The sequence below is a fragment of the Herpailurus yagouaroundi genome, unplaced genomic scaffold, assembly GCF_014898765.1.
Source record: "Herpailurus yagouaroundi ecotype Mexico unplaced genomic scaffold, PumYag 202, whole genome shotgun sequence".
Classification (NCBI taxonomy): domain Eukaryota; kingdom Metazoa; phylum Chordata; class Mammalia; order Carnivora; family Felidae; genus Herpailurus; species Herpailurus yagouaroundi.
In genome coordinates, this window is record NW_024412433.1 from 3,881,201 (window position 1) to 3,903,834 (window position 22,634).

At 51.3% G+C, this 22,634-nt stretch overlaps 1 long non-coding RNA gene across 1 annotated transcript in view; it reads right to left on the reverse strand.

Moving 5' to 3' along the window:
- The window catches only part of LOC121014380 (uncharacterized), a 10,386-nt gene extending 4,007 nt beyond the window's left edge, over positions 1–6,379 (reverse strand). Inside the window, exons 1-4 of the long non-coding RNA XR_005783185.1 lie at positions 6,133–6,379; positions 5,701–5,882; positions 4,388–4,630; positions 1,033–2,866 (exon numbers count right to left, since the gene is read on the reverse strand). This is a non-coding gene — a long non-coding RNA (uncharacterized LOC121014380). The remainder of the gene's footprint in view (positions 1–1,032; positions 2,867–4,387; positions 4,631–5,700; positions 5,883–6,132) is intronic.
- Positions 6,380–22,634: the final 16,255 nt, after the last annotated feature.

Here is a 22,634-nt window from a genome sequence, read left to right on the forward strand (position 1 = left end):
CCATCCATCTATCCACCTATCTGCCCATCCATCCATCCATCCATCCAACCATCCATCCATCAACCCACATCCATCTGTCCGCCCATCCATCCATTCATCTGCCCATCCATCCATCCATCCATCCACCCGCACATCCATCCATCTGTCTGCTCTTCCATCTACCTACCCATTTATTTCTTCAAAAAACATTAATTGAAGGACTGATGTGTGCTGGGAAGTGCCAGGCAGTAGAGATACAGCAGTGAACAAAAACGGGTAGCAATCCTGCCATCAGAAATCCTGTTTCCTTATGAAGGGGACAGACAAAAACAGGACAGATAAGCAAGTTATGTAGTATGTCAAAAGTCAGTGCTATGGAAGCCCTAGAGCAGGGGAGAGGGACAGGGACTGTGAAGGGGCAGCTAACATTTTAACAAGAATGGTTGGGAACAGTTCCTCAGAGAGGATGACATCCTTCTTACAAGGAGAGAGGAAGCTGGCCACAGAGGTACCCACAGAGGGCAGAATTCCTGACAGAGGGACAACAATAGCAAGGTCTGGAGCTGTGGTGCCCTGGCATATTCTAGAAATAGAAAGGCAGTGCAGCTGGGCCACTGGACCCTACCCAGAGGGTAAGGAGGAGAAGGATCAAGCAGGCACCGAGGCCACTGGTTGGGATGAGAAGGCCTGAGAAGCATCGGAGCTAAGTTCAGTGATCCCACTTGGGTTTTAACAGCATCAGTCTGGCTGTTGTGTTTAGAATAAACAAAAAGGAGTGACATAGACCCAGGGAGCCTGGAGAGGAGGAAGTCCAATGGTGTGAGTGAAAGACACCTGCGTAGGACAGGGCTGCGGCTCATAGGCTGTGCCCACACAATGCTAGGGGGCGCCATTGCAGCAAACGTTGTTGGAGTAGTGCCATAAGATCCTTCTGCTTCGGCCAGGGAGTTGGCAGTGGGTGGGATGAACAGTGCTAGGGTTCTGGATCTATTTGGAAGCCAAGTCCAACAGGACTCGCCAACAAGGGCCTTTTCACATTGGAAATGGAATCACCTTTTATTGTTTTCCTCAGAAGGTTCCTCTCCACAGACCAGGCACAGGGTAGAACTTTCATTTCGATTCTCAAGAACCAGCAGAATGGCACCGAGTGTTCCCCTGGTTTTGTCACATAGGTCATCAATCTCCCCAGAGCCTGGGGAAGACAGAGTAGAAAGTGAGCCCAGATATATCTTTGGAGACAAGGTGCCTATAAATAGAATGTCATATGTGGTCAGTGACATGGTAGGAATTTGTGTTTTCTGAAGGGAAAAATATTTTGTCTTTGATGGATTTTCTGTTTTACAGACATAATTAATCACAACGTCTTAAGAAATCAATTTCTCTAATAGCAAAAATAATCTATGTTTTGCCAACTAGAAACACCACTTTTATTTAAGAAACACTGTCCCTTGGTTGATGTACTTTTTGGCGCCAGGAGCGAGAATTCTGTCCATGTGCACAGATTATAATGATTCACTGAGGAAATATGAAGTTCTTAGACCAGCGGAGAGCGTTCAAATGCCTTTGCCTTACCAAATGGATTCTCATTCAGAAATGGATTTGACAAATAAACAGTAAAATGTCCAAGAACAATTGTTTTCCAAATTTCTGAGCAATAAATACATGTTTCTACAGAGTGTTACGCAATGATGCGGAATCCGAGAATTTTTAGAACACGGCAGGTGTTTACTTAGTCCCCGGGTCCTGCCCCCAGTGTGGGACACCGCCCCCCCCCCACCCGCCTCAGTACCACCAAGACACGGGCTGTGGTCTCTTCCAGCACATCCCGAGGCAGGCTGAACTGCCTGTGGTTTCCTATTTGAGCAATACTCCTTGGAAAGTTCTTCTGTTAATTGGAAATCCTCCCTTCTGTAATTTCCCCATCGGCCCCAGGTCTTCCTTCTGGAATTACAAAGGATTCGTACAGTTCTTTTTTCAAAGAGAGGAGGACAGCTCTCAACTTGTAACGTTTCACTTTTCTCCACCCAGGCTTTCCTGGTGCCTTCGTCTGCTGCCGTGACCCACTCTTAAGACCGTCTTCTCAAAGAAGCCATTTTCATGGAGGCATATCAAAGGTCCCTTGTTCCTACAGAGAGTCACCCCGTACTTTCCACATCCATCCTTGTGTTTCTGGAGGGGGCCACATCCAGGCCCATGCCTAGCATGCCTCGCTCTTGCCATTGGCTCCAGAAAGGGGAATCACTTTGGGGAAAAAGTTCCACTTCTTTGAAAACAGCCAGGGAGCTCACACTTGGCTCACCCCGGCTCAGATGTTCAGGCTCTGTTGGAAGAGAAAACCCAGCATCCTGAATCCACCAGGGTCTGGCAGAAATCTCTCAAGAGAAAATGGCTTGATTTTAAAATTTTAACTGCCTTTGTCATTTTCCTGCCAGGCCAAACCTTGTATAAATGTGCTTTTAATTAAGTAAGAGCTTTGCTTATCATTCTCCTGCTCTGTTTCGTTTCCAGCAACTGCGTCAAATCGTCTCAGTCAACTTCTCCCATTAACATGAAGGCTGCTGGTGCACGGGAGGCCTTGACAGGAGCCAGCGGTGCCCGCCTCGTTTTGCTTGTCGTGGCGGCCTGGCTGCTGGCTGGCGTCTTGACTGTGGCGTGATGGATGGCGTGCTGCCGTGGGCAGGGCCACCAGGGGGACCTGGCTGGTGCCGCACATGTCTGTCGCCTGCCTGAGTCCAACCTGGGTGAACGCAGAGGACACTCCTCTGGGGTGAGGTGAGGTCAGCAGAGAAGCTCTCGTTCCTTGCTCCAAAGGACACAGCTGCAGAGTGTTTTGGCTGTGGGGGTTTGTCGCTGTCCCAGAGTCGGAACTTGGAACAAAGTGTCTCTTCTCCAAAATTTAAAAAAAAAAAAAAAAAAAAAAAGGTTAAAAGAAAGAGCAACAGAAACACAAATAAGGTGAGGAAAGTGCACCCAGCCTGCTGTGTGATGCAGGAGGAAACACCGGAGTCACCTAGAATGAGTTGTTGAAATTATTGTGGCAGGTGCTTTCTCGCCACACCGGGCTGGGTGACATTTCTCCATTCTAACAAAAATCCCAGCATTTTCCGAGGGGTGTCAGTTGAAGGACATGATTTCAACCGAGCACCCAGGTGTGCTGACCAAACCTCCATTGGCAAGTTCTGACGCCTGCTTTCTTCCAAGGTAAATATTGACTCTAACAGTGGGTGAAAATCTGTCCCTTCAGGTTTTGTGAGCACCCCCTGACAAACGCGTTCTGTGAGCGGGAATCATGGGACAGGGTTGTCAACTCAGACCCCATGTTAAGCTGTCATGCAGGTATTTGAAAACAGTGCTTGGTGACACTGATTTCTTTTGCGTTAAGGAGGCTGGCGTTCTAGATCGGCCCCTGGGCCTGAGAGCTCAGCTGTTTGCTTGGGTCCCAAACCTTTTCTTGTGTCTGGAATTTCGGGAAAAGCCATGGTCTCCTTGTGTCCGCGGGCTAAGCCCATGGGTCCGAGTTTGCTTCTGCGGTTTCAGGAGTGAATTTCTTTCCACGGATCACCCAAAATAGGAATTTAAGTGCCTCCTGGCAGAAGGCTGACTGCTCTCTTTGTCATATTGCGATGAATGCTTTGGTGTACTACAGGGACCCAGGTTACGGAATGTCAGATCACCCATTACACATCATGCTTCTCCTGATGACAGACTCACGGACGAGGGCACTCAAAGCCCCACAACGAGTGGACGTCTAAGCTGCACCCAGGTTCCTGGGACTGATGGGCCCCACCCCGCCCCCCTACTGTGGCCTCCCAGGATCCTCCAGACCCTTGGGCGGGGGTGGGGGGGGGCTCTGACCTGGGCAGGAGGAGAGGGATGCCCTCCCTGGGCATGGTATAGGGTTGGGGGGAGGGGAAGCAAAGTCTCAGGCCTTGTTGGCCTGTTTGGCGCCCCTCTGTTTTGGGGTTCACGCGGTGGGGAGAGCAACCCCTGCCTGCTGTCAGTGCCTTTCTGGTATCTCCATGCTCCCTGACTCCCCCAGTGTTGATACAGTGACTGGGTCTCCCCCACCACCGCCCGCCCAAGCGCCCCTCTGCAGTTCTGTGGATTCCCCCTCCAGGGGCCCCAGCAATGGTGGCCAGAGCAACCTGTCAGAGAGGATATGGTTTTCCAGACTGAAATACATCAGAGCCCCATCACCCAGCGGTGATCTCAGGCTTTACCCCCTAATGTAGGGGTGGGGGCAACGGGAACTGGAGCTCCAGACTCTGATCTTTCAGAAGAATTCCTCAGACTACATGTGAGCTCATCTTCTCCACAGGGCAAGCAATTCCCACCCACTTCCTTCTGGATCCCAGCTCCAGAACAAAGAGACCAAAAGAAGCAGGTTGCCCGGCTTCATTCACCTCACCTGTAAATGCGGGAGCCCCTTCTCCAGCTGCCCCTACTGCGGGGCATGGATCTGGTGAGCATTCCAAGAGGGTGCATCATTTCAGTGACCCGTCACCCAGTTCATCCCCAACAAGCAGGAGACTCTCCACCGGAAGTGCCTGCAACATATCTTCATGCATGCCCAAGGGCATCGCTAATGGAAACCGGAGAACACCTAGGATGTCCCCCACCTTCCCCCGTGAGAGGAACAGGCTCTGTTGATCTGGAATAGATGTTTGCAAATCAATAAACAGTTGGTCGGATGGCTGCTAAACATTTCTTGTAGAAGGAAAGCGAAGTAAGGGGTAGTTCACACGAGGTGATACCATTGCTGTAGAAAAAGGATCAAAGGGGCACGTTGACCCCATCTGTTGGTTATTGGTTTTCTTCAAAGAAATCCTACCTCTTGTGACCACTGGAATAGTCTGATATGAAATACATAGAACAAAGCCCGGTGTGCATCAGAGGGAGGCAAGCCATAAGAGACTCTTAAGTACAGAGAACAAACTGAGGGCTGCTGGAGGGGAGGTGGGTGGGGGGTGGGTTCAATGGGTGATGGGGAGGGGTGCCTGGGTTGTTCCGTAAGTTAAGCACTTGACTCTTGGTTTCAGCTCAGGTCATGATCTCATGGTTTGTGAGTTTGAGCCCAGCATGGGGCTCCATGCTGGCAGCGTGGAGCCTGCTTGGGATTCTCTCTCTCCCTCTCTCTCTCTGTGTTCTCCCCCACTCACACTGTCTGTGTCTCTCAAAATAAATAAATAAACTTAAAAATTTATTTTAAAAAGAAAAAACAAGTGGGGGACGGGCATTAAGGAGGGGACTTGTTGGGATGAGCCCTGGGTGTTATATGTAAGAGATGAGTCACTGGGTTCTACTTGTGAAGCCAAGATGACACTGCATATTCACTAATTTGAATTTAAATGAAATACATTTTAAAAATGGTGTAATTTCAGATTTTGGAAGCACTTTTCCACAGGAAAGACCGAGAAAGAAGAGGGAGAAAGAGACAGAAGAGGCCAGGGCCAGATGGATGGTTCCCAGAGAGGGAACACGCCTGGGCTCCCAGTTGAGGACAGTGACAACAGACCAGGTCAACATTTAGTGCCCCAAGTGGTCTAAAGCACGGTGCTAGTTACAATACAAGATACCAGCTGGAAAGGGAAACACCGGATTGCCTGTCATCTGGGCATCGTTCTGGGTCGGGTTGGGGGGGTATCTGAGCAATTTTGCAATAAATCACCCACCTGACTATAGAATAACAGCTTTTTTGCTTCCTCAGCTAAGGCAACTTACCTGTCCCAATGTCACCTCAGGGCCTGGGCGTCCCCCAAACCAGAAATCAATAGAAGGAGAGGCCAGACGAGGGTGTGCAGTGTAGCCTGGAATTGCTCGAGTGGGTCTGAAGAAACCAGACGTCTTCAGGACGGGGCTGACAGGGGCATGCTACCCCAGCTGCTCTGGTCCTCACGGAGAAACTGACCAATGGAAACACAGGTTGCGTTTTTTTTTTTTTTTTAACTTTATCAATTCCCTAGAACAAGTCCCCCACAGCATTTGTTTTCCATTTTTAAGCTGTTACAAGAAAAATGGAGTGAGAACAGATGCCCCCCACATGTGTCCCTCATCTGAATCTACTCAATTGCCCCTCCGTCCCTTGGCTGCCTGGCCACTTTCCTCTCCTCTGATGGTGATCCTTAACACAGGGGCTACCCTATCATCAGTCACCTTCCAGACAGACTCCATAGATTTCAAGCGTTAAAATCGGAGAATTCCCCACACGATCATTTTATTGGGGGGGAAGAAGAAAGGAGAGCAGGAGAAGAAAACAAATTAAGTACAGCTTACATTTTCCACGCCCTCTGCTGATGCTAGATCTTGGCCAAGCCTCCTTCTTACCATGTGTTCCGCGTGTTGAATAACAAACTGAAAGGTTCGTTTCCAGGGTTATGTTACTGTTGGCTGATAGCGTATCATTTCAAGGGGGTCCATTTTTCTCAGCTCCTGCTCAAATCACTTTGGCAAGTTTAATCTGGTCTAACAGTTTTGCTATTTACAGCTGGAATTTCTGTATCTTAAGAGCGCCCTGGGAATTTCGCTGAGTGGCTAAAAGATTGACTTCCAGCTCTGAACCAGGTGGAAGAGGGGAAACATACAAAATATACAAGGGGGTGTATCGCTGAATTATCTCTGCTCTAAGAGCATTCCTATGGGCACAGGGATTAATTCCTGGTCTTCAAGCAGTAGAACACCCCCAAAGCCACAAGAGGGGAGCTCTGTGCTGGGAAACATGGGGGTTGGGAAGAGCACAGTCCCGGGCTCACTGATTTACCAGCCCTGTACTCTGGGGTGTATTCCTTGATCTCTCTGGGCTTTCTTTTCTTCATTTGCGGAATGGGGTTAATAAATCCCACCCTGGAGGGCTGTCCTGGGGATGGAACAGGTGATTTCCCAGGAAACATTACATCCACAAGTCTCCTCCTCCTCCTCTCTCTCTCTCTCTCTCTGTCTGTCTGTCCCTGTTTAGATGTATCTCCATCCCTTCTCTATCCAAACCCCTTTCTCTTGCTTTTCCTTTCTTTAAATGTGTTTTGGATGATGCAGAGCTTGGGAATTATGAGGGGGATCAGAGGAATTGTGACCCCCAATCCTCACAGATGACTCCATAGTTGATAAAGCTTTTTTATAAGTTTGACTCATCCTAGTCTTTTTTTTAATTTTTAAAAATAATTTTTTAACGTTTATTTATTTTTCAGAGACAGAGACACACAACACAGTTGGGGAGGTGTGGAGACAGAGGTGGACACAATCTGAAGCAGGCTTCAAGCTGTCACCACAGAGCCTGACGCAGGGCTTCAGCCCACAAACCGTGAGATCATGACCTTGGCTGAAGTCAGACACTTAACTGAGCCACCCAGGCGCCCCTGACAGTGACGATCATGCTGGTGACAGTGGCACTGAATGTTGACGGTCATGGCCGCTGACAATGCCGCAGGCTTCCTTGTGCCAACACTCTGTGAAGTGGTCCAACATACAGTCACTCACCTAATACTCACAACATCTTACTTGGTAGGACCATTTCCCCATTTTATAATCGGGATGCAGTTCAGAGATACCCAAGGTCACAAAGATGACTCCAGGAGGCTCCATATCAAATCTCGGTCTGATTCTTTTTGCTATCTCAGGCAATAGATGGCAATAGAGAGGAAATAGTCCCTTTGCAGGAAACGATGTCATAAGGAAGACTTTTAAAGGAAGAGACAGTAAGAGCATTCAGCAAATACCTTAGATGTCTATTAAGACTGGCCAGCGCACGGGACATTGGGGAGCCCTTGAAGTCGCCCACATGAGAGATGATGGGAGCAGGTGTATCTTTTGTTCCTCGTCTATTTCCAGGCCCTTTGGCTGCTTGTTCTGCAGCGGCCACCACTCTGACCAGCTCCGTATGGATTCCAAGGAGTCACGTCGGCACAGTCCTAGGGTGCCTCCCTGCCCACCTCTCCTCCCGCCCCAGCGTCCATACGTGTGCAACCTGCAAATTCATGGGGAATTAGAGTCCCATGGCACGAACTTTAGATCAGTGCAGGATGCAGGCAAGTAGAGTTATTTCTCCTTCCTTCCTCAGAACGAATTGTTCTCAGACTCAAGCATTCTTAGGTCCTTCAGGAAATGGTTCCATAAGGACTAGCCAGCAAGGACACTTGTGACAAAGTGGAGGTCATCTGCTGACACCCCGACCCTCCGATTGGCTCTCTCTTTTCCCCCCTGGCTTACTGCTCTCCCTGCTCACGGCTGTTTTCCAGGGAATGCACCCTCTGGTAGAGTAACGAGCATGCACGATTCTGCCTTGGACCCTGCTTGCTGGGTCACCCAGGCCGCGACACCAGGACTGGGGCAATAGGCATCAAGGTTGGGAAGGGGCCTACTATCTAGCCACATTTAAAAAGGGAAAGGACTTGATGACTGGAGGTGAGTGTAAAGAGTCGAGGATGGCTTCCAAGCTAAATTTTAGTGAAGTGATGCCTTCTTAAAAAAAAAGAGGTCACCATTAGTGGGCTACTTTCTTAAGAACTTGCCTCTGTGTAGCAATTTCTAGCACCCACCATCCTTGACCTTCTGCAGAAGTTGGGTGGCAATCTGTTTCCTAACAGCAATCCCGTGAAGTGATTGTGTGATGGGAGTAGGAGTGACTTTTAATATTTGGATAGAGGGATGCCTGGGTGGCTCAGTCAGTTGAGCTTCTGACTTGAGCTCAGGTCACGATCCAGAGGTTTGCGTGTTCGAGCCCCGTATCAGCCTCTGTGCAGACAGCATGGAGCCTGGAACCTGCTTCGGATTCTGTGTCTCCCTCTCTCTCTGGCCCTCTCCTGCTTGTGCTCTCTCTTTCTCAAAAATAAATAAACATTAAAAAATATTTGGAGGGGTGACTGGGTGGCTCAGTCGGCTGAGCGTCTGACTTCGTCTCGGTCATGATCTCACGGTTCATGGGTCTGAGCCCCACATCGGGCTCTGTGCTGACGGCTCAGAGCCTGGAGCCTGCTTCGGATTCTGTGTCTCCCTCTCTTTCTGCCCCTCCCTGCTTACACTCTGTCTTTCTTTCTCTCTTTCAAAAAATAAATAATAAACATTAAAAAATTTAAAAAATTTAGATGAAATCCTATAATTTGGAGGGAATTTTGTTTAATTTCTTCAGATGACCCATGAAGTAACAAGGTAAATATTACTGTTGTTGTTTATATCTGATAACTCTGAGGCACAGAATCAACAATCCTCCTGGCCAAGAACAGACAGCTCCTCAGCAAGCTGTGAGTTCGGGCTCCTGGAGCCATGTTTCTTTGACCAGCAAGCCCCTGGTAGGCACCTGATCCTCAGTGATACCGCTCCGTCTTTAGGGTCCTCATTCCCTTCTGATGCAGGGACCCCCTTTTGAGATAACAGAAACTACAATTCTTCAAGTGTGGGTGGGCTTGTGATTTCCTTCTTCAGTGTAAGCCTCTCACGGATTCTCAATAGTACAGGCGGTCAAATCTTTGGTTAATGCTTTTCCTGTACATACAAGGAGAGATTATGCCATGCTCATTGATAGAAAAATCCAAGATTGTAAAAATGCCAGTCCTAACTAAAGGAACCTATGGATTCAATACAATCCCAATAAAAACCCCCAAAGGTCTGTTTGGTGGCATTTGATGAGCCTGGTCGAAAACTGCAGAAATTCAGAGGACCAAGACAGCCGAAGCAATCTTAACGAAGAACGAAAGAGTTCCTTCACTTCTCTGCAGATCCCTTCTTTTAAATTCTGCTCAGAATATACCTTTGCCAGGGAGCCTGCATGGTACTGCTTACCCAGGCCAGATCAGTCCCCGCGGTCCACAGGAGTCCACTCGACAGTTCCAATTTGCGCTCTGCGGTTCTGCAAAATTATAACTAGTAAGTCTCTGCATCTTTATGGGACCCAGAAGCTCTTTCCCGCATTGTCCGTCTGGGCTTCACGGCGATGCTATGAATTGGGCGGAGTAGATACTGTCACTGATATTTGACAGCCCTTCCTTCCATCACCCTGTGAGGGGAGTGGCCAGGATCCACAGCCAGCCCCTCCCCTTCCCTGGCTGCCTGCGGTCCATCCACAGGGCATCTCCCCTCTCCCTGCCCCCAAGACACCCCACGGAACTCTCTGCAGTACTGAGCTCAGGACTTGGCTCCATAAGCCCCAGCTCTTACCGATTATGACAGCCTGTCCTCAAAGGACATCGAAACTGACAGGACATTCCTCTAAGAGTCGGAGGGAAAGGGCTGTGTCCACATTGTTTACTATGTGGTGTTGTCCATTTGTGCAACGTCTCCTTCCGTAAACATTTGTTAAGTGCCACCCACAATTGTTCCCACTGCCGCCTGCCCCTTACTGGACGCTCGTTCTGCAGGCATCGTGGGGCCGAGAGGAAGATATCCTTTCCCCACTGAGTTCTCATTGTTACGGGGGTTAAAGCAGATTACCCGTCAAATAATAGTGGGATCTGAGCTGTTGATAGGCACACACGGGGTGTCATTAAAGCTTCCCCAAGGAGAAGTTGGGCCAATTAAATGATTACATTTCCCTTCTTTTTTTTTTTCTGAAGATCCACCAGAAGGAAACTTGGACATGTGACAAAATCTGTAGGTTCTCTGGAAAAACTCTCGTTCTGCTGTTTTTCTGTTCCCACTGAGGTGGTCCAGGTCTGTGACCGAACCCCAGCCCTCCCTCCACTTCCTTTTGTATCTTGCACACTCTGCCAGATTGGCCTTAAGCACACAACTTTGTTCCTCCGCTGTCTGCGTTGGCTCCCTACTGCCTTCAGCAACATTTACTTACTCTCTGCTCCCTACAAAAGCTACATTTGGCACCACGAGTGGCTTGGCCACCAAAAGTCTCACAGGGAAACTAAAGTAGCTGATACAGATTTATTTCCTTAATCAAGCATCAACCTAAACGTGACTTTTTCAGGTGCGCCCTCCCTGGAGGCATGGCTGCAATCCCTTCTTCTATCACATCAATCCTAACAGATATACAGAAGCAGAGGTGAACTTTCCAGCGTCTGTCTCCTGTGCTAGATGGGAAACTCTAGGAAGACAATGACAGCGTCTGTCCTGGTTGCCACCACGGCTGCGGCTGACAGAGCGTGGGCACATGAGTCGCGCCTCATAGATGGTAAGGGCATGGTTACTAGTTCCGAGACTATTCTCAGCATTTGGAAGTTTCCATCCAGGCCTTTTCCATACAGACTCCTCTGTATCAGGATTGATGGGAGAAGCTAAAAGAAATACAAATAGCTTGAAACTCAGCCTAAGACCCCAGGGCTTGTACGTTACTGGAAGAGACAGATATTAGCATGGGTTCTGAGTCTGGGCTCCTGTGTGCCACCTCCTTGAAACCCCGTGGGGCACAGGGCCATTATCTTACATCAGGACGTCTCTCTAGTCCCGCCCCCACCATTCAACGTCTACCTCCATTGCATTTTCACTAATGCTTCTGAGAGAAGGTTGTGGAAGCTAATGTTTGTTGGACGTTCACTCTGGGCCGGGCATTATGCAGAGCATTTTTCATGAGGTTTTATAATCAATCTAAGCAAAGAGTCCATTTGAGAGAAAAGACATCGAGGCCTAGAGCGATGACCTCACTTGTCCCAGGTCACACAGCTGGGGAGTAGGGGAGGCTGAAATGGGTCGAGGGCTCTGTGATCAAGCCTCGGTTACAGAGGGCAGAGTCACTCTGGCCAGTTTAGAAAGGGATTTACCTCTGTTATTGGGCGGACAGTACACTTATGGAGGTTCTGGAGGATATGATTCCAGGTGAGCTTCCAGAAACGTCTCTGATGCCACAGAGGCTCCCCAGTGAGCTGCCTGAGTGGGGAGCTGCCTCGGGAGCCTCATCAGGACCTGCCCTTTCCTACTCAACTCACTTCTGAACACACGTCCTGAAGGAGTGTTTCCTTTTTGAGGTATAATGGACATAAAACATGATATTAGTTTCAGATGTTCAGCAATAAATCGATATTTGTGTTGGAGCGGTCCTGATTGGCACACAGACTAAGTTACAACCGGAACCCCTGCTGCAAGGGAGTCTGGGAAGTCTAGTGTCTAGCTTTTAGCCTCTGTGGAGCAAAAAGGCACATTAACTGGACCTGGAGAAGATGTGGAGGAAGGCAAGTCACAGAATCAGCCTCAAACTCCAACACTGAAGTCCAAGTCTTGTCCAAAGGCCTTTTCAGCCCACTGACCTTCTGACTGCAGTGGACATTACTGATCGACTCCCCAGTATACGCATACACCCCCCCCACCCCGCTTCCTTACTTCTAACACCTGGTACAGGCTGGTGTCCTTCTCCTCAACCACAAAAGCGGGTTCATGTCAGAGTGTGCCCAGCTCCTCCTGCCACTAAAGGTAGATTCCCCACCACATTCTGGGCCAGAAGACTTTAGCAGCGGGGTGACAGGTGACGCTTCTAGGAAAGCAGTTGCTTTCTCGATGAAAAGGGACAGATCAAACTGGAATTTCCTTTTGAGACTTGTCCTTTCCCTCTCTTCCTTCCTACCTGGAAGTGTGAGCAAGTTATCTAGAAGTGGTGGACCCTTCCAGGGAGCATACGGGCCAAAACCACATGGAAGAATTGGAGGAGGAGGCAGGAAGGAGCCCACGTCCTGGCCGTACTGTAGAGGTGTCTTGCCAGCCCCTCAACTGCCTGCCTGTGGCCTTATCGTTATGCCAGAAAAATAGAAAAATTAGATAAGCTTGTGTCTGTCCAGTTCTCTGGTTTCTGGTAGTCGTAGAGCCTAAAGAGTCTTCCCTGGGGTCAGTCCTCAGATACCCCACCCACGGCTGATGGAATATTAGGGCTGGATGAGCAGTTAGAGGAGACCCGACTTCAGTCCACAGACCACCTGTAGTAAATTTAGCGGCTTCAAACAGTCATCGTTTCATTTGTTCTTGATCACATGGGGCAGGTGCTTGGTCTGTGCTGTGGGATACCGGCTGGGATCATTGGCTGTGTGGATTCAGTGGGTGCCTGGGCTGGGCTGGGCTGGAAGGTCCCAGGAGGCTTCACTCCCAGGTCTGGCACCTCCATATGGCTCTTCTTTCACCCTGGCTGACTTGGGCTTCCTCACAGCATGGTGGTTGGTCTCAGGAGAGTTAGGTTTCTCAGAGTCCAAAGTAGAACCTATAGACATTTTAGGGACTTACACGACACTGTTTCTGCCGCATTCTCTTGGTCAAGAAAACTCACAGGGCCCACCCAGATTTGAGGGGAGTAGAATGGGACTCTGCCTCTTACTGGGAGGAACAGCAGGGTCACATTGCAAAGGGTCATGTGGGGTGGCAGGTACCAGTGCCGCCATTTTAGGAAACGAACCCGCCACACTTTCCGCTTCCCTACTGGTCCCGATTACCCCACAAAATGCCTCATTTAATAATTTTTATATGGGAGGAAGAATCAATAGTTATAGGACCCCTACCACATGTCCAGTGCTGTGCTAACCACTTTCACATAGAATTTCTCACTTACTTGTGACTTATATTTTCAAAATGATTGTCCCTAGACCTCATCTCTGGGTTCATTCGAACCGTCTGCTGATGGAAAGTAAGTCGCTCGTCAGTTCATAAAGCAGGACACACGATGATTCCCTGACGGATGGGACTTGTCCGGCTGTCCTCCATACGCAGGGGTAAGCCTGAGCTTTCTCTCTTTATCCCTGGGGATCACGGTACGCTGACTTCCATTCCTAAAAGAGTTCCTTCACACTCTTGTTCATTCAGCTCCCTGGAGGGCTGGACACCTGTCCCTTTAGAGGTTCTTTTAGTACTGAAAATAAATCATCTCTATGCCTCTGGGCATGAATTAAAACTTGGACAGACAGAAGGTATTGGGGGGGGTCCACTCTGTGCTAACTCCCTTCTATTTGATTGTCAAACAGCCTCCCAGAGCTAGTCAGGAACGACAGACTGTGGTAGCCCGTGATGTCTGCACAAGAACTGATGACAGACACACCCAGAGGCTTAAGGGTGTTTGTGCTGAACAACGACCCCCTCGGGACTGTCTTATTTTATCCCCTTCTGGAACTTCTGACTGGGATTCAAGAGCAAAGAATAAAACAATACACTGTGCACCACAGAGCAACTTTGCTGCAGGAAAACAGCAGATGCAGGAACATTTCATCCGCCAAAGACTAACCCGAAGTCAGAGCAAATTGGGACACCAGGGGAGTCAAGTTCTACAGGGTCAAGGGGGAAAGTTCTAGAACCTCCTAGCATCTTTGTAAGACCTCAGGCAGGTCGTGGAAAAGTCAGGAGAGGTCTCTGATTTCCAATAGGCACAACTTGCTAAGAAACACCTTTAAATTTTTTTTTTAATGTTTATTTATTTTTGAGAGAGACAGAGACAGAATGCGAGCGGGTTAGGGGCAGAGAGAGAGGGAGACACAGAATCCGAAGCGGGCTCCAGGCTCTGAGCTGTCAGCACCGAGCCCGACGTGGGACTCGAAGTCACGAGCTGTGAGATCGTGACCTGAGACGAAGTCGGACACTCAACCGACTGAGCCACCCAGGCGCCCCAAGAAACACCTTTTAAATATTAAAGATAGTTTAGGAATAATCCAATTATTTCATTTTTTAAAAATGTTTGTTTATTGAGAGAGAGAGCAAGAGAGAGAGAGAGAGAGAGAGAGAGAGAGAGAATCCCAAGCAGGCTCTGTGTTGTCAGCATAGAGCCCAATGCTGGGCTCATCTCATGGACCATGAGATCACGACCTGAGCAAAAATCAAGAGTCAGACACTTAACTATTTGAGCCACCCAGGAGCCCCAGGAGTAATCCAATTATTCAAACTATTACGAGCCAAATGAGGAAACAGAGCCCCCAGGAGTGAGCTGACTTAGACTGGGGTCGGTGCCATGGCCTGTGCCCAAGCAGCACCCAGACCCAGGTTTCCTAATCTCTAGCCCAGCCCTCTTTCCAAACACATCCTCCCCACCCCCGACTTCTCTGTCTGGCCAGAGCTATCAGGTGGCCCCGAAATGGGAAGGTAGAAGCTCCCACTTGCTCAGGACGTGGAGAGTGGAGCAGGGTGGGCATGGCAGGTGGCTATAGGAACCGCACAGGGTTCAGGGGCTCCTGGAGGGTTCCGAGGCAGCCTTACGCTGAAAGCGGTGTGCGTCAGGGATCTTTAACAGCACCCTCACCGAAACGCAGAGGAGAGAAGGAAGTTGTTCTGTGCACAGCCCGTGCTCCGTGCTGCACGCCCTGTGGCACAAGTTCCATGCACCATGCTCTGTGCTCTGTCCTCCTGTCCCACACTCCATGCTCCAAGTTTTCTGCTCTGGGATTTGTACTCGATGCTCCAAGGTCTGTCGTCTGTGCTCCTTCTCCATGCTCCGTACTCAGGTGGCAAAGGCGACTGTCAGAACCACCGAGACGTGGGGCCCCTTGTTGTCAGAATCTGATAGCCCAGCAAACGTCGGCAGAAAGCTGACGAGTGTCGTGGAGGGGAGGGGCTGGTCCTTAGGCACAAGTAGTGCAGACAAGGGTAGCTGTTGGTCTGAGATCACTTGGCATCTCCTTTGGGTCAGCTATGGGCAAACGGGTACAGGTAAATACTTTAAAATATGCAACGGAGAGCAGAATTTTCTCTTTGCTTGGCTTTGTTCATGGCTGTGGATTAGCAGAAGATGAGGAGAAAAAAGGCAGGGCTCGGTCCCCTGGAGGGCGAAGAGAGGAAGAATCCAAGGCGCAGACAGGAGAGTGAGCTTTGGAACCAGCCAGGGGGCTTTTTAAGCAAAAACGTCCGGTATTTTAAGAGGCCAGGAATCCTGCAACAGTATCCTTTTCTGGCTCCTAGATGTTCAGTCCGATCTGTGCTGTACCCATGGGCCTCAAGGTTTGGGGTCCGGGTGGGGAACGGGGAGGGGTGGATAGAAAGGAACGGGACGCAAGGCCACTCTGGCTGTCCTGCCTGATGGATGGAGTCAACGGGCACAGACGGAGCCCAGAGTGTGAGCCCCTGGGGATGACTCATTGCTTGGAGGGCTCACTGGCTGGGGAAGGAGGATCGAGCCAGTGTTATCTCCCTCCTAATGGCCCAGGGCCCCAGAGACAGATTCGTGTTGTTTAGAAGCCTGGTACAGTTTATTGGTAATGAAGGTTCGGGAGCTTTCGTGAGAGTCCTGAGGTCCACGCCTGTCCTTGACCAGCGTGGGGACCTTGACCAGAATGAGTCCTGGCTGGAGAGACTCATTGCGTCAGGAAGCAGGGATCTTAAGTCGGCTCTGCACAGGCTCAAGTCTGGCATACCTGTCCCATAATCCTCCCTCTCTGTCTCTGTCTCGCCTCCTCCCTCCCTCTCTTTCTCTCTCTCTCTTCCTGCTCTCTCCCCAATTCTATAATTCTTCTTGCAAATAGTTTCTGAAATCCCACCCACTCTTCAAAGCCTTCTATGTCACACATGCACCCCACGTATCACGCACACACACACACGCACACACACATGCACACCCACACACGCGGAACGCACACACGTGCCATCCCTCGGCCGTGAAGCCAATTTGAGAGAAAAAGCATCATTTTCTGGTCATTTCCTTCAACTTGTTTCCTGATTTTGGAAAAAAGCCACAATCTCTCATCTTTCAGGTTTTCCAGCCCATAATCCAGACAGGAGAGTTCTGTTACCATAACGGCAGGCAGGCCTAGGGCAGAGGGCGTGAGGAGCCAGACCTGGAATCATTCGTCGTTTGGGAACAACCCCCCCCCACCCCCCCACCCCACCCCCCACCCGGTCTGGAGGGGGGGGAGATTTAGAAATGGAACAACAGCTATGTTTTGGGAACATGCAGTCGGATGCCAGCACGGGCCCTGGGGCGTGAGGACAGAATTGGGAAGTTCACGACCTCTGGGAGACTAGTGACTAAGGCCGCACGCTGGGAGAACCTTGGGGGTGTCAGCGAGTTCTAGCTCAAAGATGATTAATGTCGGGTGGGGCTCAGGAAGCAGATGTGGCTCCGGGGGAGCCGACCACATCAAGAGAAGGAGGCACTTGCTCCGGGTTTGAAGGCAGAACCGGGGGCCGCTGGTGGACGGGACCCACATTCTTACCAGGAGGGCTTGAGCTAGGCTGATGCGGAACCAGCCGCCTCTTCCGTGGCCCTGGTCTTCCGTGGAGGTTGGGGTGACGCCTGGCCAAGAGAGGGCTAGTCTGGGAGGCAGAGCTCGTGCTGGGCCCCAAGGACACAACACCCTCAAAGCACAGACACTTTGCCCCAAGCGTCCCTTGTCCTATGTGAAGCACTTTGTACCCTTCAAAACCACCGGCTGAGTGGCTTGGAAGGCTTGTGGGCGCACGGGCAGGAAGAAGGGCAAATGTAGAGGAAAGGTGGTCCAGAGGGAAGCACCCCCTTGGCCCTGGGCAAATTCTTTCTCCTTTGGGAAACAAAAGGGTCCCATTTTGGAAGCAGCAGACCCAGCTCAGCCACCCCTTACCTGGGACCCTAGAGTGAGCTGTAGTAATAAGGGACGTGGGGCACGTTCCTGACTCCACCTGTCCTGCTCCAGCCCAGGGGACGTGACGGAACCTATAGGTGTGCAGCCCCACATGGACCCCTGTGGCGTTCGGGAAGACAAGGGGCGAGAGGCAGGTGTTTCCAACCCAGGCCTGGGCTTCGTCAAGCTCCGAGGGAGCCCCTCCTGGGCTGGTGGGCTGGCTAGAGGGATCAGAGATTTAAAAAAAAAAAAATTCTGTTTTAATTTTCATTTATTTTTGAGAGAAGGAGAGAGAGACAGGCAGAGTTCGAACAGGGGAGGGGCAGAGAAAGGAGACACAGAATTGAAGGGACTTCCAGGCTCTGAGCTGTCAGCACAGAGCCCAACGCGGGGTTTGAACTCACAAACCGTGAGATCATGACCTGAGCCAAAGTCGGACGCTTAACCAACTGAGCCACCCAGGTGCCCCCCCTTTCTTTAAATTTTTTTTAATGTTTATTTATTTTTGAGACAGAGAGAGACAGAGCATGAATGGGGGAGGGTCAGAGAGAGAGGGAGACACAGAACCTGAAACAGGCTCCAGGCTCCGAGCTGTCAGCACAGAGCCCAACGCAGGGCCCGAACCCATGGACCGCGAGATCATGACCTGAGCCGAAGTCGGATGCCCAACCGACTGAGCCACCCATGCACCCCAAGGTGCCCCCTTTAAAAAAAATTTTTTTTTAATGTTTGGGATCAGAGATTTTAAAACAAGGGCTGAATCATGGCCTCAACGTGGGAACACAAAGTATACCTTCCTGTCTGGACATCCCCCTGCCTACACTCTACCCTAAGAACTCACATTTCAGGAAAATATACTTTGGGACAATCCTGGGGGAGGGAAGAGATCAGAGGAATGTGAACTTGAGCTGACACCACCTTTGCAGGATTTGCTTGCACTGAGGAGGGAGGGGCTGCTGGGCACCCAGTCAGCTCCCGCCCCGACTCTGTGGACACTCAGGACTCTATCCATAACCTGACACATAATAACGGGGGCTCTTTAGATCGCCTTATCCGTATGTGTATTTTACAAGATATTGTCTGGGCAACTCTTGGTTGAACCATTTTTCTATCAAGCTGAACTCCCCCCTTCCCTGGAGGGCACCAACGCGGCATCCCTAGCATAAGACGCGGCTCCGGTGAGGGCTCCTTCCTCCTGGAATATTCTATTTGCAGAGTGAGGAGGATTTTATTACATCTGCCCAAATGAAAACGTTCATCATCACCCAGTTCTGGGCCTCATCTGCCAGATGTGCTAATCTGTCTTGTACGTCATCCATGTGCTAGGTTGTCGAAGGCAGCCCACACTCACCCCAGAGAGCAGGGCTTTCGTGCAGCAAATAATCAGGAGTGGGTGTGGGGGTGAGTCTGAAGATCATCCAACGGGCCCCTGAGTTTCCAGGCTCGTGACTATCAGTCCTGGAGCTTGGGGGAAGGAAATGCTTGTAGGTTTACAAGCTTTTAACAACAGCAAAACAATGGAAAAGTTGTCAACAGAAAACTGAGCTCCAAGTCTGGACTCAGACAGCCAAGATGCAGTCCATTCCGGGAGGTCCCACAAGCCAATGCCTGGGTGGTTTGGAAATTAGTTCCCCCCACCTCCCTCTTTCCGGAAATGGGGTGTGGAGAGACACCTGCCAAAACCCTCCTTTTGCGAATCCAGGTTTCAATTCTGTTTAGATCACCTGGGAACCAAAATGATGGTACATGTTTGTGAGATTCCAGAACCTTGCAGGTTGTTGGAGATGCTGAGGGCTTTTCCTTCCAAGCGCCCAGTAAGCCACTGTGGGTAAGTAGATGTGTGCTATCACGAGCATGCACGTCCAGGATGGGGTTTTCTCTCAAGCTAGAATGCTTGCTCCAGCCCCACGCCCCAGTCTCGCTCATTCCTCTACTAGAGACCGGGAATATCCAGAAAAATAAGGAAAACTTGTCCTCCGGTAGCATAGGTGGAGCAGGGCTCTGCAAACTTTAATGTTTGCATTAAATCCCGAATCCCGACTCCCCTGGTATCTTGTCAAAATGCAGACTCTGATTCAGTCGTTCTGGGGCAGGGCCCGAGAACGAGCCGATGCTGGCGAGAACGAGCTCCTAACAAGTCCCCAGGTGGTGCCGATGCTGGCCCATGAGCACACTTTGAGTAGCGACAGTTACCACAGTGGTTCTGAAGGGTGGTCCCCAAGAATTAGCTACAGAGAAGAGAGCTGCGCAGCAGAAATGCAAGTTCTCAGGCCCCACCCCAGACCCGCCAACTCGGGAGCTCTGGGGGGCTCACGGCTCAGCAGTCTGTGTTTTAACAAGCTCACCGCGCCGCCCCCTGATGATGCAGATGTCAGCCCACGCACCGGATTCGGGGAGCTGCCGGGTTAGAGCTCACTGTCGAGCCATAATGGTGTCTACCTTAGCTGGGCCGACAAGACGTGGCCCAAAGCACCAGCGACGCTGGCTGTCCGCAGGACCCGCAGGAGCCCCCACACGGACTGAGGGCTGTGCAAAAGCCCCAGGGCGAAGGGGGGCAGGAGGTTCCTGGTGATGAAGTGGGGAAGGAGGCCGAGGAACATTCTTGCGGGCCGGCCCACGCACCCACGCACGGGTGCAGTTTTCCTCGGCGGCCAGCCTTCCGCGGTTGAACATCCCCACCGCAGCTCGCCCAGCTGGCTGTCTTCACGACAGGGGACCCGCGAGGGCGTGTGTCCCCGTCCTAGCTGAGTTGAAACTGACCCGCCTTCCCGGAGAGAAATGCTCCTGATACGGAAAACGAACCGCAGCCTGATAAATCCAAGACAACGTCCAGAACTGTGCTTTCCCTCCAGGACGGTGAAGGCCGTGAAGACTGTAGCCGTAGCTCTTTATTTCTAAGGGAACCGAGGCAGAAGAGGAGGCACAGGGGGTGAGGGGAGCCAGGGGGAGAAGAACGTCGTGAGCCTCCTTCGTGGTTGGCTTAATGAACGTGGTCTCGAAGGACGGAGGTTGGGTCCCGAGTGTTACCTCGGTCCCTGGAAGCCCGCCCCTCTCAGACATTCTTGGCCCCGAATGTCCCAAGTACAGCGAGGGAGTGTGATTCCAGGAGTCACGGGAACAGCCCGGGGGGCCGTCTGCCACAAGATGAAATGGTCTCGATTTTATCTTCAAAATGCATGCACTTTTGTCCTATTGAGTAATAGAACGAACGGCCCAGTGCCGAGTCAAAGAAATAATCCCGTTGTCCATGGTTACGTCCCGGCTGGCACACGGGGAACAGGCAGGGGCAGATTCAGAGAATGTGTCGTTTTCTGAACAGGTGGAGCTTTCACTGAGGGGACCTTTTACCGGAAGAACTCAATCTACCTTCTCTGCGGGGGGTGCACAGGGACTGGGGCGAAGGCAGGGCGCTCCGGGGGCCTCCTATGACGGGAGGCTGTGGCTGGCACCTCTCTTCAGACAGAGGTTCCAACAAGCCTGGGTCCCAGAGTCCTACCCGTGAAAGGAGGCAGGCACAGGGAGTGGCCGGCAGCCTCAGGTACGGGGAGGCCCACACTCATGTCCTGAGGCTTCAGGGCCAGAAAGTGCTCAGTCCTGGGGAACTGGGCAGCACAATAAACTCTTTGACAATCTGGAAGCTTCTCGTCCTCAGAATATGTCCCCTCTACCCAGTGTTGCAGCCAGAGTCGATGGGCCTGAGCCTGCCAGGTTCTGGGGAGGCAAGGGGAGGGGGTGGGCTGCTGGGGAGGTAGCTAGGTCAGCTGTTTACCCAGAAGACGCATCTCACTCGGGCTGAGTATTTGTACAAAACGGCACACCTGCCCAGAAGGACCGGAGAGGACGTGTGGGTGAATGAGCTTCCGTCTGTAAGGAAACAACATTTACGGGATCGTTTCTTCTGCAAAACAATCTTGGGTCTCCTGGTGACAGGTTCTCTGCCCCCTCAACTCGCCCGCCGGTCAGGTTCTGTAAGGCCAGGGCACTGCCAGGTGCATCCGTTTCTAGACAGAGCATCCGTTTCCTAACTCCTCATGAGTGTCTAACATTTAGGATTCGGAGGCTGACCTGAGAAACTTCGTTTTTGCGAACAGAATTATACCGAAAGCATTTCTAAATTAAGGAGCTCGGAGGAACTCCCTGAGGGCACAGAGGTGGGAGCATCCTTCACCCCACAGGGTCACGGACGGCTGCAGCCACACTGTCCCCGCCAGGACAGGTGGGCAAAGAGGTGTGCTTAGCGGGCCTCCTCTCCAGCTGAGGGACAGCGAGGCCCACGGGAACGGGAGGCCAGCTCAGGGCACGCAGAGGGGACGGGCGAGGCTGGCCCACTCAGAGGGGTCCCGGCTCCGAGGTGGACCCCCAGCCTGGAGACAAAGGCACAGGAACCGCCCTGCACCCGCTCAGGAAACCTAGGCTCCAGGCTGGCCTTGCTTCGGGTGGAGCCTGGCCTTCAGAAGCTGCCCAAAATGCTGACAGCCATGCTTCGGAAAGACAAAAATTTCGACAGCAAGCCCTCCTCCCTCTGACCGTCTCTCACCCTCCGGCTCAAGGAGAGGTCTTCTGTCACTCAGAAGGCATGTTCATTTATAACAGATGGGGTGTTTGGGCTCTCTGGAAATGGATTTATAGATTTGATCCCCACCCTATGCCTCTCTGAATGCCTGGCCCCCGTGGGGTCACTCACCTTCCTTCCTGGGAGGAGCCCGAAGCCCCCCTCTGGGCCCCACGTCTGGACCAACAGTAGGCAAGCGTCAAATGCCACGGTTCCCAGACCCCAGTGACGTTCGGCAAAGCCCGAGGAGAGGAGACACGTTTGATCAGAACTTGTCCTCTTGCTGTGTAGTTGGTCCCCAAGCTGATGAAACACGGGTTCTGAACCTGAAAACAAAAATCAAAGAGGCAAAGTAATTGGCCTCAAGTTCACATGTTCCCAGCTCATTACTCCGCAGGAAGGCAGATTTGCCTCATGTTCTCACGCTTTGGCCTGCCGCAGAGCCCCTCCCTCCCCAAGACCCCTCCCCCCTGGCACAGGACTTCTCAAAACCCCCAGCCTCAGAGTTTCTGATTCCATGGACCCCAAGCCTCTGCATGTCTAGCACAGTCCCAGGTGATGCTGATGCTACTGCTTTAGGGACCACACTTGGGGAGCCACCGGCCCCTTGGCTCTTTTTCTTGCAGGATCCTCTCTTATTTCAGCCCTTCCAGGTCATGTGACGTCCTTCAGTCCTTCCCACA